Here is a 12,340-nt window from a genome sequence, read left to right as displayed (position 1 = left end):
CTATGGCTAACAGCGGAATGAGTGCCCGCTGTTAGCCCCAGCTCCTGCCAACCTAGCAGTTCGAAAACATGCAAATGTGAGTAGATCAATAGGTACCGCTCCGGCGGGAAGGTAATGGCGCTTCATGCAGTCATGCCAGCCACATGACCTGGAGATGTCTATGGACAACGCCGGCTCTTCAGCTTAGAAATGGAGTTGAGCACCAACCCCCAGAGTCGGTCACGACTGGAGTAAACATCAGGGGATACCTTTACCTTTACCTTTTTAGGGAGGGATTATGGAAATGCCAATTAAATGTCAAATTACATTATGATTTTACAAATTAAGCACCAAAACATCCTGTTTTATAACAAATCGACAGAAAAAGCAATGCAATACATGGTAACATTTTGTAGTAATTACTGTATTTACAAATTTAGCACCAAAACAATACAATGTATTGAAAACATTGACTACAAAACACTGGCTACTAAAAGGCAGACTTGTTGGATAATATAAAATGTTGAATAAGCAAAGGTTGGATAAGCGAGACTCTACTGTATTTAAAAAACAGATTCTTGATTTGGCTTTCATGGCTGGTATCATTAGGTTGCTGTGAGTTTTCTGGGCTGTATGGCCATGTCTCTCCTGACATTTTGCCCACATCTATGGCAGGCATCCTTAGAGGTTGTGACTTCTGTTCTTGGTTACCATTATTGTCGGGGGATGTTGGGTAAGTATGGGCCCTTCCACAAAACCATATAACCCAGAATATCAAGACAGATAACCCACAATATCTGCTTTGAACTGGATTATCTGAGTCCACACTACCATATAATCCAGTTCAATATGGATTTTATACAGCTGTGTGGAAGGGGCCTATAATCTGCACATAAATGGGAAGGCTCCTATACTTCATTAGTGACACAGTGTAGAGGTTACAAAATTGGCACTTCATTAAATCGTTCCAGATAAAAATGAAATTACAATGAAACAACCCGGAATAAGTAATTGCTGTATTTTTGTTTTGTTTATAATAGTATTACATAATACCACACATAAAATATTGTATTAAGGCTTTCTGTTTATGGACAGAAAGCCTTGATACAATAGCACAATATTTGCATATACTGTAATGATAAAATCCATGGCACTTCCATTTAAAGAACTGTGTGTGGCAGTAGTGGAAAGTCATCATAAGTCATACCAATGTTATACTTGTTGATCACTGATCTGTCTCAACATAGTTTTACAGCAGAGCTTGTGTAATGTGAGAAAATATTTTCTTCAATGTATCTTCTCTTATTGGCCAGCAGAGAGCACCGTTTCATACAGACGTTTTTATAAAGATGTGAAGGGAAATTCAGAAAGAGGGTCCTGAAACCTTCCTCTGTGCTTTTAAAACAAATTGGATTTTATGTTCAAAATATAACAAGATTATTTTCTGATATTCTTCGCGGTTTGTACACTAATGGAGAGAGTGCTATTGATGTAAAAGAAAGGTTCATTTAAGGGTGAAATTGTTTTCTTTCTCCCTGGCTGTGATCCAGATTAGAATCATTATAACTCCTTTAGGTCCTCCACACTGGGTTTTAGGCAAAGGAGGATGGGGTTGTCCAAGTCTAGAGATTTATAGTTATGCCTTCCAAATCAAAAGAATAATAGAATTACAAGCAGTCTTTTCCAGTAGGACAGATAGGAGATGGAGCTATGCTGATATTCTACAAGGAACACAGCAAAGTGCCCCCCCCCCCCCTTTCTTGTGCTTGTCTTAGAAGAACAGACAGCTAGCTAGGGGTTGCTGAACTAATCCTATCCTGCTGTTGACCTAGCAGGGTGCTGTCTTCTGCCTCCAGTTCTTGTTTTCCCATTGCAAGAGAAAGCAGGTGGTGAGGGGGCTAAGGCTGTCTACTTTCTTCAGGCAGAGTTACGCAGGAGGCTGCTACTCAAGCCACAGCTTTCCTGAGACTCAGCAGGCTATGACTCAAGTGCAACTTGCGTTATGAATCTTTTTCTTAAGCAGTGAGAGGCAGATACACCTGTCAGCAGGAGTTCTCATTTCTTTTCTGTAAAGCATGTGATGCTGAAATCTGAAAGTAATTTTCCTATCTAGTTCAGCAAACCCACAAATAATTTATAAACCCCTGGAGTTCCTCACTTCAGTTCTTCTTTCTAAGCCAGACTTTAACTGGATTATTGATTGTTTTTGTTTGTACCATTAATAAAGAAAATCATTCTGAAATAACTAGGCAAGCAAGAAAAACAGCAAGAAATCAGTTTTCTTGTCATGATTGTTTTAAATATATATATTAAAAGTAAAGTTGGTATTTGTTAAAAGATGCAAGCATTTCTGAACTTGCAGTATGCATGGCTGCACCCCCATTTTTACCTTGTTCATTCCTGAGTAATTGGACAGTGGGGCAGAATTATAAAAGAAAACACTGGAATAAGTGTGCTTTTAAAAAATCAAATGAAAGAACTGCATGGTATTACAGACCTGGTGAAGGAAATCTACTCATTTTACTGTTCTGCCATGAAGCTTGAGCCAGTGTGGTGTCGTCGTTTGAGAGGAGGAGACCAGGGTTCAAATCCTTGCTCAGACATAAAAACCCACAAGATAGCTTTTGGCAAGTTACACTGTCATAGGAGGGGGGGGGGGGGTGGTGAACAAACTCTGGGGGAAAAATATTGCCAAGAAAATGCAGTGTTTGGTTCACCATAAATCAGAAACAACTTGAAAACACACAACAGGGCCAATCCAACCACTGACTTTTGTCTAACCCACTTCATTGTTTAGCACTTTTGTCAGGAGAAAACTGGAAGAACCTGCTATATGTGCACTGCTATATTATTTGCTAGCTTCTGTCTTCACTTCCAGTCAGTGCTTTTTAAATATGTGCTTGTGAACGCCAATGAACAAGATGACAGTGAGTTAAGTTATGCTCAGTCCAGATGCCAAATATTGACAAAGCCACACACTATTATAAATGGACTGTGATTTGCCAATATCTGTCATACCCCTTTCATCACTGACAACAGTATTAGGCGTGTACCTTGAGTGTACTGTTGGATCTACCATTACTCTTGAATTGAGTAGGTGTGACCTGGCATTGGGTGCATCAAACCAGTGGTTTTCAACCTGTGGGTCCTCAGATGTTTTGGCATTCAACTCCCAGAAATCCTAACAATTGGCAATGATGGCATATGGGAAGTTAGCACACATACAGTATAAGAAGTTAGAAAGGATGGTGCCCATTTAACCTTTTTTTGGAGGTTGGTCCCAGAGCCTGGAAGTTCCCACCAAGAAGGTCAAGAGAGGTAGGAGTTAAGAAAAACGTTGTATTTCATTATCCAAGTATTGCTTGTATCAGCAATAATAAACATACTTAAAGTTTATCAGTGAGTTCAACTGGATGTGCTTCTGAGAATACATGTCAAGAACGTGAATTCGTTTATGAGTTAGGCAGAATCATTAGAAAAATCTAGGATGCTAATAACTTAATAAATTAGTTGACAATTTTTCCCCAGGCTCTGGACTAAATAAACCAATAGTGTGATAATTGAAAATGTTCGCAATTTGTATTTTAAAGTGTAAACTGGCTGAGATTTCTGGGAGTTGTAGGCCAAAACACCCACAGGTTGAGAACCACTGATCGACACTGCCAAATTAATACAGTTTGACACCACTTTAACTGCCATAGCTCAATGCTCTGGAATAATGGGATTTGTAGTTTTGTGAGATGCCAACACCCTTTGGAAGAGAAGACTGAGGACCTTGTAAAACTACATTTGCCATGATTCCAAGGCATTGACCCATGGTAGTTCAACTGATATCAAGTGCATTGATTCTACAGTATAGATGCACCCATTTTCATATGCTTCATACATCTTCTGGTGGAGGAGAGATCTAGTCATTGTTCACAACTCATGGGACTTCATTTCTGCAAAATTAGAAGGCGTGCCTCAATATTCTCATGTTTCACTAGTTTTGAAAGAATTCTACCAGCTGCTAATCCTTTGTATACAAAGCATTTGGATGTGTTTGTTCTTGTTTTTACTAGTCCTAAATAGCTCACGTCCTGATTATCTCAGAGAACACGTATTTTACTAAGCCAGGCAGGAATCTTGCAGCCCTCCAAGCATTACTGGATTCCATTTACAAGTCATCTACACTTGCTGGCTAGCCCTGTTGGGACATGCACTCCAACAGCAACTAGAAGACCAGCCTTTATTTGTGAGGACTTCTCTTCCAAGTTAATGTTTGGATTTCTCCTTATTATCTTTCCAGATGTGACTAAAAACCTTCCTCTTTCAGTAACCTTTGGGGGATTAGTTGCAGTTGAGCATTAATGTGCTCTGTCTTGCTGCTCTTTTAGGTTTTTATTTTGTAGGGTTTCTATGCATTTTTAAATAGTACACTGCTGTAAAATATAACGTATTTTTAAAAGTATACTACATAGATTGAATTGTTGTGTGCTTCAAATCATTTCTGATATATGGTGACCCTAAAGCAACACTATCATAGGATTTTGGGATTTTTGTATATGTTCAAAGAGGACTTGCCTTTGCCTTCCTCTGAAGCTGGGAAAGTATGGCTTGCCCAAGGTCCTCCAGTGGATTTCTGAACAGGGATTTGAACCCTGATCTCCCTGTGTCCTAGTCCAACCCACAAACAGCTGTACCATGCTGGCTCTAGGAAACAGATAAGAAACATTTTCAATAAGGAAAAGGGCTTGTGATGGCACATTCCCAATTCAAATTACATCTGTGGTTCTTCAGCATTGTACCGTGACATTTCAATTACTCCTAATAAAGACATTAGCTGACTAATGACATTTTTCCTCCTTATGGATCAACATAAAAGATTGGGGACGGGAGCGAGCCAGGAAGCCCATGAGATCCCACATCTTGAAGCTCTTTGTCTTCAGTTTAGCAGTGGATCTTTAGTAAGAATTTGTTGCACACAGACTCAGGCACTCTTCTTTATTAACAAATTAGGATTAGAGTCAATCCTTGGCTCAGATTAAACTCACAAGGTGGTTACTAAGGTGTGTACGTGTATCCATGCATGTTTGTGTATATGTGTGTGCGCGTGTATATTACTCACACACACACACACATATACACATACACGCAAAAACACACTCATACATATATAAACAGATTGAACATCCTTTATCCAGAATCTTGAAATCCTCCAAAATTTGAAACTGCCATGTGACTGAGACAGTGTCACGTTTGCTTTCTGATGTTTCAGTATACACTAACTTTGTTTCATGCATAGAAGTACTCAAAATTATTATATTGTATAATACAGTAAAAATTACTGTATTGTTTCAGGCTGTGTGTATGAGGAGTATATGAAACATAAATGAATTTCTTGCTCAGATTAGGGTCCCATCTCCATGATATCTCATTATGTACCTATATACAAATGTAGGCATTCCAAAATCTAGAGTACTTCTGGTCCCAGGCATTTTGGAGATAACAAATGTGTGTTTGTGTGAGAGAGTATGTATGCAGGTATGCATATACTCTGTGTGTGTATATATAAACACATATATTTGCCATATATATAGATGGATATGCACACACTTCTAAGTATCCATTTTATGGGTTTAATTTGACTCAAGGATTGACTCAAAGACTCCTAATTTGTTAACCAAGAACAGTGACAGAATCCCCATCTACACTGACCAATTTATGCAATTCAAAGTTAGCTTCAAACTGCGGTGGCCAGAGAACAAATTTTCACAGAGGGGTGTGAAAGAAAGGCTTTAATGTGCATCAGTGCTCTGTGGTTTGTGTAGCCACCATCCGGGCTTCAAACTGGTTCCAGGACTTTCCTTGTAATCATCTGCATAGTGAAACCATTTTCTTCAATACCAGTTTGAAACTAACTTAAGTGGTCAGTGTAGATGTGCCCCAAGATGGTGACATGTTTCCCCGCCCCCCAATATATACTAACTGTATTCCATGCACAAAAGCATTACAAATATAGTACATAATTACCTTCAGGCTGACTATGTATATATGAAACATACATTTTGTGCCAAGACCTGGATGCCTACCCAGTCAATTTGAATTTGTGAATTTTAACCTACATTGTATTGGTGTGTTTCTTGTGTGCATTTTGTTATATGTATTTTAATAGTGTTGTGTTTTACCACCCTGTTGTATTCCACCTCAAGCCACAAGGAGACGCAGGTAATAGAATACTATTACTACTACTAATACCATTACTACTAGCAATAGTATCTTATTATGTACACATATACAAAGTGCAGGTATTAAAAATCTGAAGCCCCTTCTATACTGCCATAGAAAACCCTGATTAACTGCTTTGAATGTCATTATATGGCAGTGTAGACTCAGGCCCCTTCTATGCTGCTATATAATCTAGATTATCACATTTGATAACACCCACATTACCTGCTTTGAACTGGATTATTTGAGTCTACACTGCCATATAAAAAGCAGATAATCTGGATTTTATTTAGCAGTGCCCTATAATCCAGAATATCAAGGCAGATAATCAACAATATCTGCTTTGAACTGCGTTATCTGAGGCCCCCTTCCACACAGCTGAATAAAATCCTACATCATCTGTTTTGAACTGGAATATATGGAAGTGGATTCAGATAACCAAGTTCAAAGCAGATATTGTGGGATTTTCTCCCTTGATATTCTGGGTTATGTGGCTGTGTGGAAAGGGCCCAAGATCTTCCCTGCCAAAGAGAATTCTGGTGGGGAAAACAGACATAAGAGTTCCTCATGCCTGGGTGCATCTGCGCTGTTGGCTTGATGCAGTTTTGGACCACTTTGACCACTGAGTCCATGCTGCGCTATATTCCAGTTCAAAGCAGACAGCATAGTAGTAAGTGGTCTGTGGTTTGCTCTTCTCCACACTTGCATGTCATGGACTCCACTTTGTAGCCCCATTTCTTAAGGTTGGCTCTGCATCACGTGGTGCCAGAGCGCAGTCTGTTCAGTGCCTTCCAAGTTGCCCAGTCAGTATGCCCAGGAGGGAGTCTCTCATCTGGTGTCAGCCACTGATTGAGGTTCTGGGTTCTAGCCTGCCACTTTTGGACTCTTGGTGTTCCTGCAAGTATCTCTGCAGAGCTTAGAAAACCATTTCTTGATTTAAGGCCTTGGCGTGCTAGCTGATATCCAAACAGGGGATGGGCTGGAGATGTCAATACCTTGGTCCTTTCATTGCTGGCTGTTTCTTCCCAGTGGATGTCAGATGGTACAATACCAGCTAAACAGTAGACATCCAACCTGTGATAATGCAGCATGTCTCATTAAGCACCACATCCACTGTTTTAAGATGCATTCCACACTGGGCATGTGTATTCAGCAGCAGAATAGCAAAGCGCGAGGGCGGATGTCTTCACTGTATCTGGTTGTGATCCTCGGGTTGTGCCAGTCAACTTTCGTAGGATGTCATTTCTAGCGCCCATTTTTTGCTTGACAAACTGCAAGTCGCTTCTGGTGTGAGAGAATTGGCCGTCTGCTCGGACGTAACCCAGGGGACGCCCGGAAGTTTTGATGTTTTTACCATCCTTGTGAGGAGCTTCTCTCATGTCCCTGCACGGAGCTGGCGCTGATAGAGGGAGCTCATGCACGCTCTCCCCAAGTTGGATTCGAACCAGCAACCTTCGGGTCAGCAACCCACAGTCCTGACAGCACAAGGGTTTAACCCACTGCGGCACCGGGGGCTCCATCGGCTCCCTTAAAACAGGGCCACTCGAGGACACCGAGGAGGAGGCGAGGCGCGTCACTCTCCGCCTCAAAGGGAGGCCAGGAGCCAAGCGCGAGGCCTGCTCTCCCCTCGCTCGCGCCCCTTTGGTTATCATTTGTTGTATTCTCCTTAAGCCCCGCCTCCGGCCTTTCCTGGCCTAGTCAGCGGGTCTCCCAGTCGGGCTCCCATTGGCCGCGGCGCCTATGACGCGCCGGAGAAGGAGGGCTGGACGGAGCCGGTGCTGGAGCCGGCCCCCTTTTTATTTATCTCCCCGGTGCGGCGGCAAGCGGCTTCGCTCCCTCCGCGGAGGAGGAGCACTCCCGCTGCCTGTGCTGGAGGAAGGCAGCCTGGCCGGGAGGGAGGGACGAGCGGGAAGCGTTTGGAGCAGGTCAGTCCGTGGGGAAGAGATGGCGGGAGGATGAGAAGAGAGAGAAAGAGAGAGATGGCGGGAAGGCAGGAAGGAAGGAAGGCACCTGCCCAGGCTCACCTGGAGCCTTTCTGGGGAAACAGCCAAGCCTTCCCTCATCCCTGAGGTGTATCTACACTGCATTTTTGACACCACTTGAACTGACTGCCACGGCTCAAGGTTGTGGCATCATGGGAGTTATAGTTTGACAAGGGCCCCTTCCACACAGCTGAATAAAATCCCACAATATCTGCTTTGAACTGGAATATATGGCAGTGTGGACCCAGGGCCCTTCCACACAGCCACATAACCCCAAACATCAAGTCAGAAAATCCCAAATTATCTGAATGTGGACCCAGTTCAAAGCAGATATTGTGGGATTTTCTGCCTTAATATTTTGGGTTATATGGCTCTGTAGAAAGGGCCCAAGATCTTCCCTGCCAAAGAGAATTCTGGTGGTGAAAACAGACGTAAGAGTTCCTCATGCCTGTGGTGCATCTGCACTGTTGGATTGATGCAGTTTTGGACCACTTTGAATTCCCATGGCTCCATACTATGAAATTACAGGATTTATAGTTTGGTTGAACTCTTTGGCCTCTTTGGCAGCTGTATAAAATCCCATAGTTCCTGCTTTAAACTGGAATACATGGCAGTGTGGACTCAGGGCCCTTCCACACAATAATAAATAATTTTTAAAAACTTTATTTATATACCACTCCATCTCCTTGAGAGGACTCAGGGCGGTTTCCAACATGAATATAAAAAACATTCAATTGTCAAAAAACACCATACAACAAAGTTAATCATAGTGAATGTAATAAACAACACCATAAGACAGAACCAAAACAATTCTACTGTTTAGGCTGCAGAAGAGAAGGCTAAGAGGGGACATGATAGCCATGTACAAATATGTGAAGGGAAATCATAGGGAGGAGGGAGCAAGCTTGTTTTCTGCTGCCCTGCAGACTAGGACGCGGAACAATGGCTTCAAACTACAGGAAAGGAGATTCCACCTGAACATCAGGAAGAACTTACTCACTGTGAGAGCTGTTCGGCAGTGGAACTCTCTCCCCCAGGATGTGGTGGAGGCTCCTTCTTTGGAGGCTTTTAAACAGAGGCTGGATGGCCATCTGTCGGGGGTGCTTTGAATGCGATTTCCTGCTTCTTGGCAGGGGGTTGGACTGGATGGCCCATGAGGTCTCTTCCAACTCTACTATTCTATGATTCTAAAAATAGACACAAAATTATAAATCCAAATCAATATACTCCATCAAGGATTCAAGTACCAGTAAACAGGACTTCAAGGTAGACATGGTCAATTATAAGGGGTAGGTAAAAACTTGTGCATCAGAGCCCTGTATCCCAGAATATCAAGGCAGAAAATCCCATAATATCAGCTTTGAACTAAGTTATCTGAGTCCACACTACCATATATTCCAGTTCAAAACAGATAATGTGGGATTTTATTCAGCTGTGTGGAAGGGGCCTCAGAGAACCTAGTTCAAAGCAGATATTGTGGATTATCTGCCTTAATATTCTGGGTTATATGGCTGTGTGGAAGGGCCCTTTGGCAGAGGAGGCAAAAGAAATGGTCAAACCACAACTCCCATGTTTCTATAGCATTGAGCCCTGGCCATACCAGTGGTGTCGAACTGCATTAATTCTACAGTGCAGATGCACCCCCCCTGGTTTCTCAGGGCCTTCCACACAGCCATATAACCCAGAATATCAAGGCAGAAAAATCCCACAGTATCTGCTTTGAACTAGGTTATCTGAATCCACACTGCCATATATTCCAGTTCAAAGCAGATAATGTGAGACTTCATTCAGCTGTGTGGAAGGGGCCTCATTTGTGTGGAAATCAGAATGGGACTAGACAGCTGCTTCTCCACACCTCCCAGAATTGAGTTCCTACAGATCGTTCCTTCTTCTCCAAAATACCTGGAACAAAAGGTATTTTGGGGGCCCTTCTGCACAGCTATATAACCCAGAACATCAAGGCAGAAACTCCCACAATATTATGAGTCCACACTGCCATATTTTCCAGTTCAAAGCAGAAAATGTGTGGTTTTATTCAGCTGTCTGGAAGGGGCCTGGGTTGTTGCTGTTGTTATTATTTTGATTTTGGAATATTAGCATATACATAATGGGATATCACAAGAAATGGGACCCAAGTGTCAACATGAAATTCATTTATTGTTCATGCGTAAGTAAATTCATGAGTAAACCAGGTTTTTTAGCCTGACACATTTCCGGGGTGGGGGGTGGGGGAGTTAAAACCTTAACACACTCCACCCTCGCTATGGCCCTGCCTTCAACCAATTTTAAACCATGGATTTCAAGTTAGAATGAATGATTTTAATATGTCAATGACTTAGAGTGCTTCCACGCTGCCCTTTATCCCACGATATGATCCCAGATAATCTGCATTAAACTGGAATATATGAGTCCCCACTGCCAGATATCCTGGGATAAATGGGCAGTGTGGAAGGCCCTTAATATTATGTGTTCTCTAATAGTATGTTTTTATCTCTGCATTTTAACTATGTTACATCCCACCCTGAGTGAAGGTGGGTAAGAAATAAAATTTATTATTATATTTCAGAATTCTGGATAAGGGGTGGTCAACCTGTACTGTAGTTCCCTGTTTCTCTCTATTGGATTGCATACTCCCCATCTCTGCTTTTTCTTGAAAATGAGGGGGAAATGCCTCTGGGCATATGATAAGTGCTGTTGTTTCTCCATTGATTGAATGGTTGTGCTTTTGCAGCAAAATCAAATCTTGGGATGTCAGTAAATAACAGCATGTTCATTATGGCTCCGAGAACCTGTTTCAATGGTGATTGAAATGGACTCTGAACATGACAGCGAAGTATTAAATCTTGTCAAGTGCCAAGATGGACTTTGTGTGGTTTCTGCTTCAGTTCTGTGTGGCTAATATTAACAGCCACTTCCCTGAAGGCCTTTATTTGCAAAACAAAGATCTCAGGGAAGGGCTTCTAGGCAGCATGGTTATTGTGTGCCTTCAGATCATTTTCAACAGGTAACAACCATAATAGTATGTGTGTTATCTAAATATAAGCCCTATCATTCTTTCAATTAAGGCAGAAATTCTGAATGCAGTGGTAGCAATCTTTGTTTGTTCAGTTCTTTAAAGAAATTTTCTGCAAAATCCATTGCAGCATAATAAAGTGTGTTGAAACTCCTCTCACCACACTTTGGAATGTCTGCCATCACTTTCTTTTGCAAATAAAGACCTTTTGCCTCTCCAGGTCAAACCTGTTTCCTTACACAACCCTGAACCATTCTACCCGGTTTGGAAACTAATAGCTCACCTTGTACTTTTCCAAGTGGTTTCCAATGGCCCAGGTTTCGGCAATGTACTGAGTTCTCGGGGCATTATGTTTGGTAAGTTGAAAGTCAAGAGCATTAAGATGTTCTTCATCAGCAGTTTCAGACCTTTCTGGGAATTATACTAACAAATAAGGGGAAGGATATTTTTGCTGTGTGTTTCCTGTTGTGAAAGTATGCCCTTAGGCTTTGTTTCTTTGTGCAGTTTTGTGAGGGCAGTTGTGCATGTGCTCTGGTGCGTAACTGGCTCATGAAGTCTTTGGGCTGGAGTAAACTGTTGGTTGTATTTCCAGAGTCTGCATACCTTATAGGCACAATGTTGGCTTGTCCCATATCACTTAATCATCTAATTTTGGGGCATGCAAGTAAGCACTTACAGATGCTTCCTGCAATGGCAGGAACAGAAAGTGCAGACGGTGGGTTAGTTGCTATGTCTCCAAGGAGAAGGCATGCCCGACAGGCTCTAAATATGAGCTTAATTAAATGGGCGCAAAGCAATCCCAGAAAGATACCTTTCTATAAACTCGGATTATACCATGTGCTTATAATTTAGAAACCACAAAATATTCTAATTACATTGATCATGCCTGTCCCACCAAAATGGCACTAAAAGGTCTAGAGTGCATGTTTTGATCTGTTTCTAATAAATCCGGGATGCATCTAAATAAATTGCTAAACTAAACAAGCATGAGCTTCTGAGGAATGTGCATCCAGGGCCAAGTCTGAGTTTGGTGACCTGATATTCATGATGAACTGACCCTGTATCTAATATATAAATGTCTCTTGGCAGCTAGAGAAGAGAACCTGATATGAGTGCAGGCTCTAACATTGAGGCAATTGGGATTATTTATTTAAAATAT

The 12,340-nt window shown here is 41.8% G+C and overlaps 1 protein-coding gene across 2 annotated transcripts in view; it reads left to right on the top strand.

Annotated features, from left to right (window-relative positions):
• The first annotated feature begins 7,950 nt into the window (after window positions 1–7,950).
• Window positions 7,951–12,340, top strand: part of lrrc8b (leucine rich repeat containing 8 VRAC subunit B) — a 54,599-nt gene continuing 50,209 nt past the window's right edge. Inside the window, exons 1-2 of one of the 2 annotated variants that reach the window (XM_062978036.1) lie at window positions 7,951–8,111; window positions 11,402–11,537. The gene's annotated coding sequence lies outside the window, so the exon portion shown is untranslated. The remainder of the gene's footprint in view (window positions 8,112–11,401; window positions 11,538–12,340) is intronic. The other variant, XM_008109283.3, reaches the window with a different exon arrangement.

Source organism: Anolis carolinensis, chromosome 4 (genome assembly GCF_035594765.1).
Source record: "Anolis carolinensis isolate JA03-04 chromosome 4, rAnoCar3.1.pri, whole genome shotgun sequence".
Classification (NCBI taxonomy): Eukaryota; Metazoa; Chordata; class Lepidosauria; order Squamata; family Dactyloidae; genus Anolis; species Anolis carolinensis.
The sequence above is the reverse complement of the archived record's forward strand: the minus strand, read 5'-3'. Positions and strand labels throughout refer to the sequence as shown.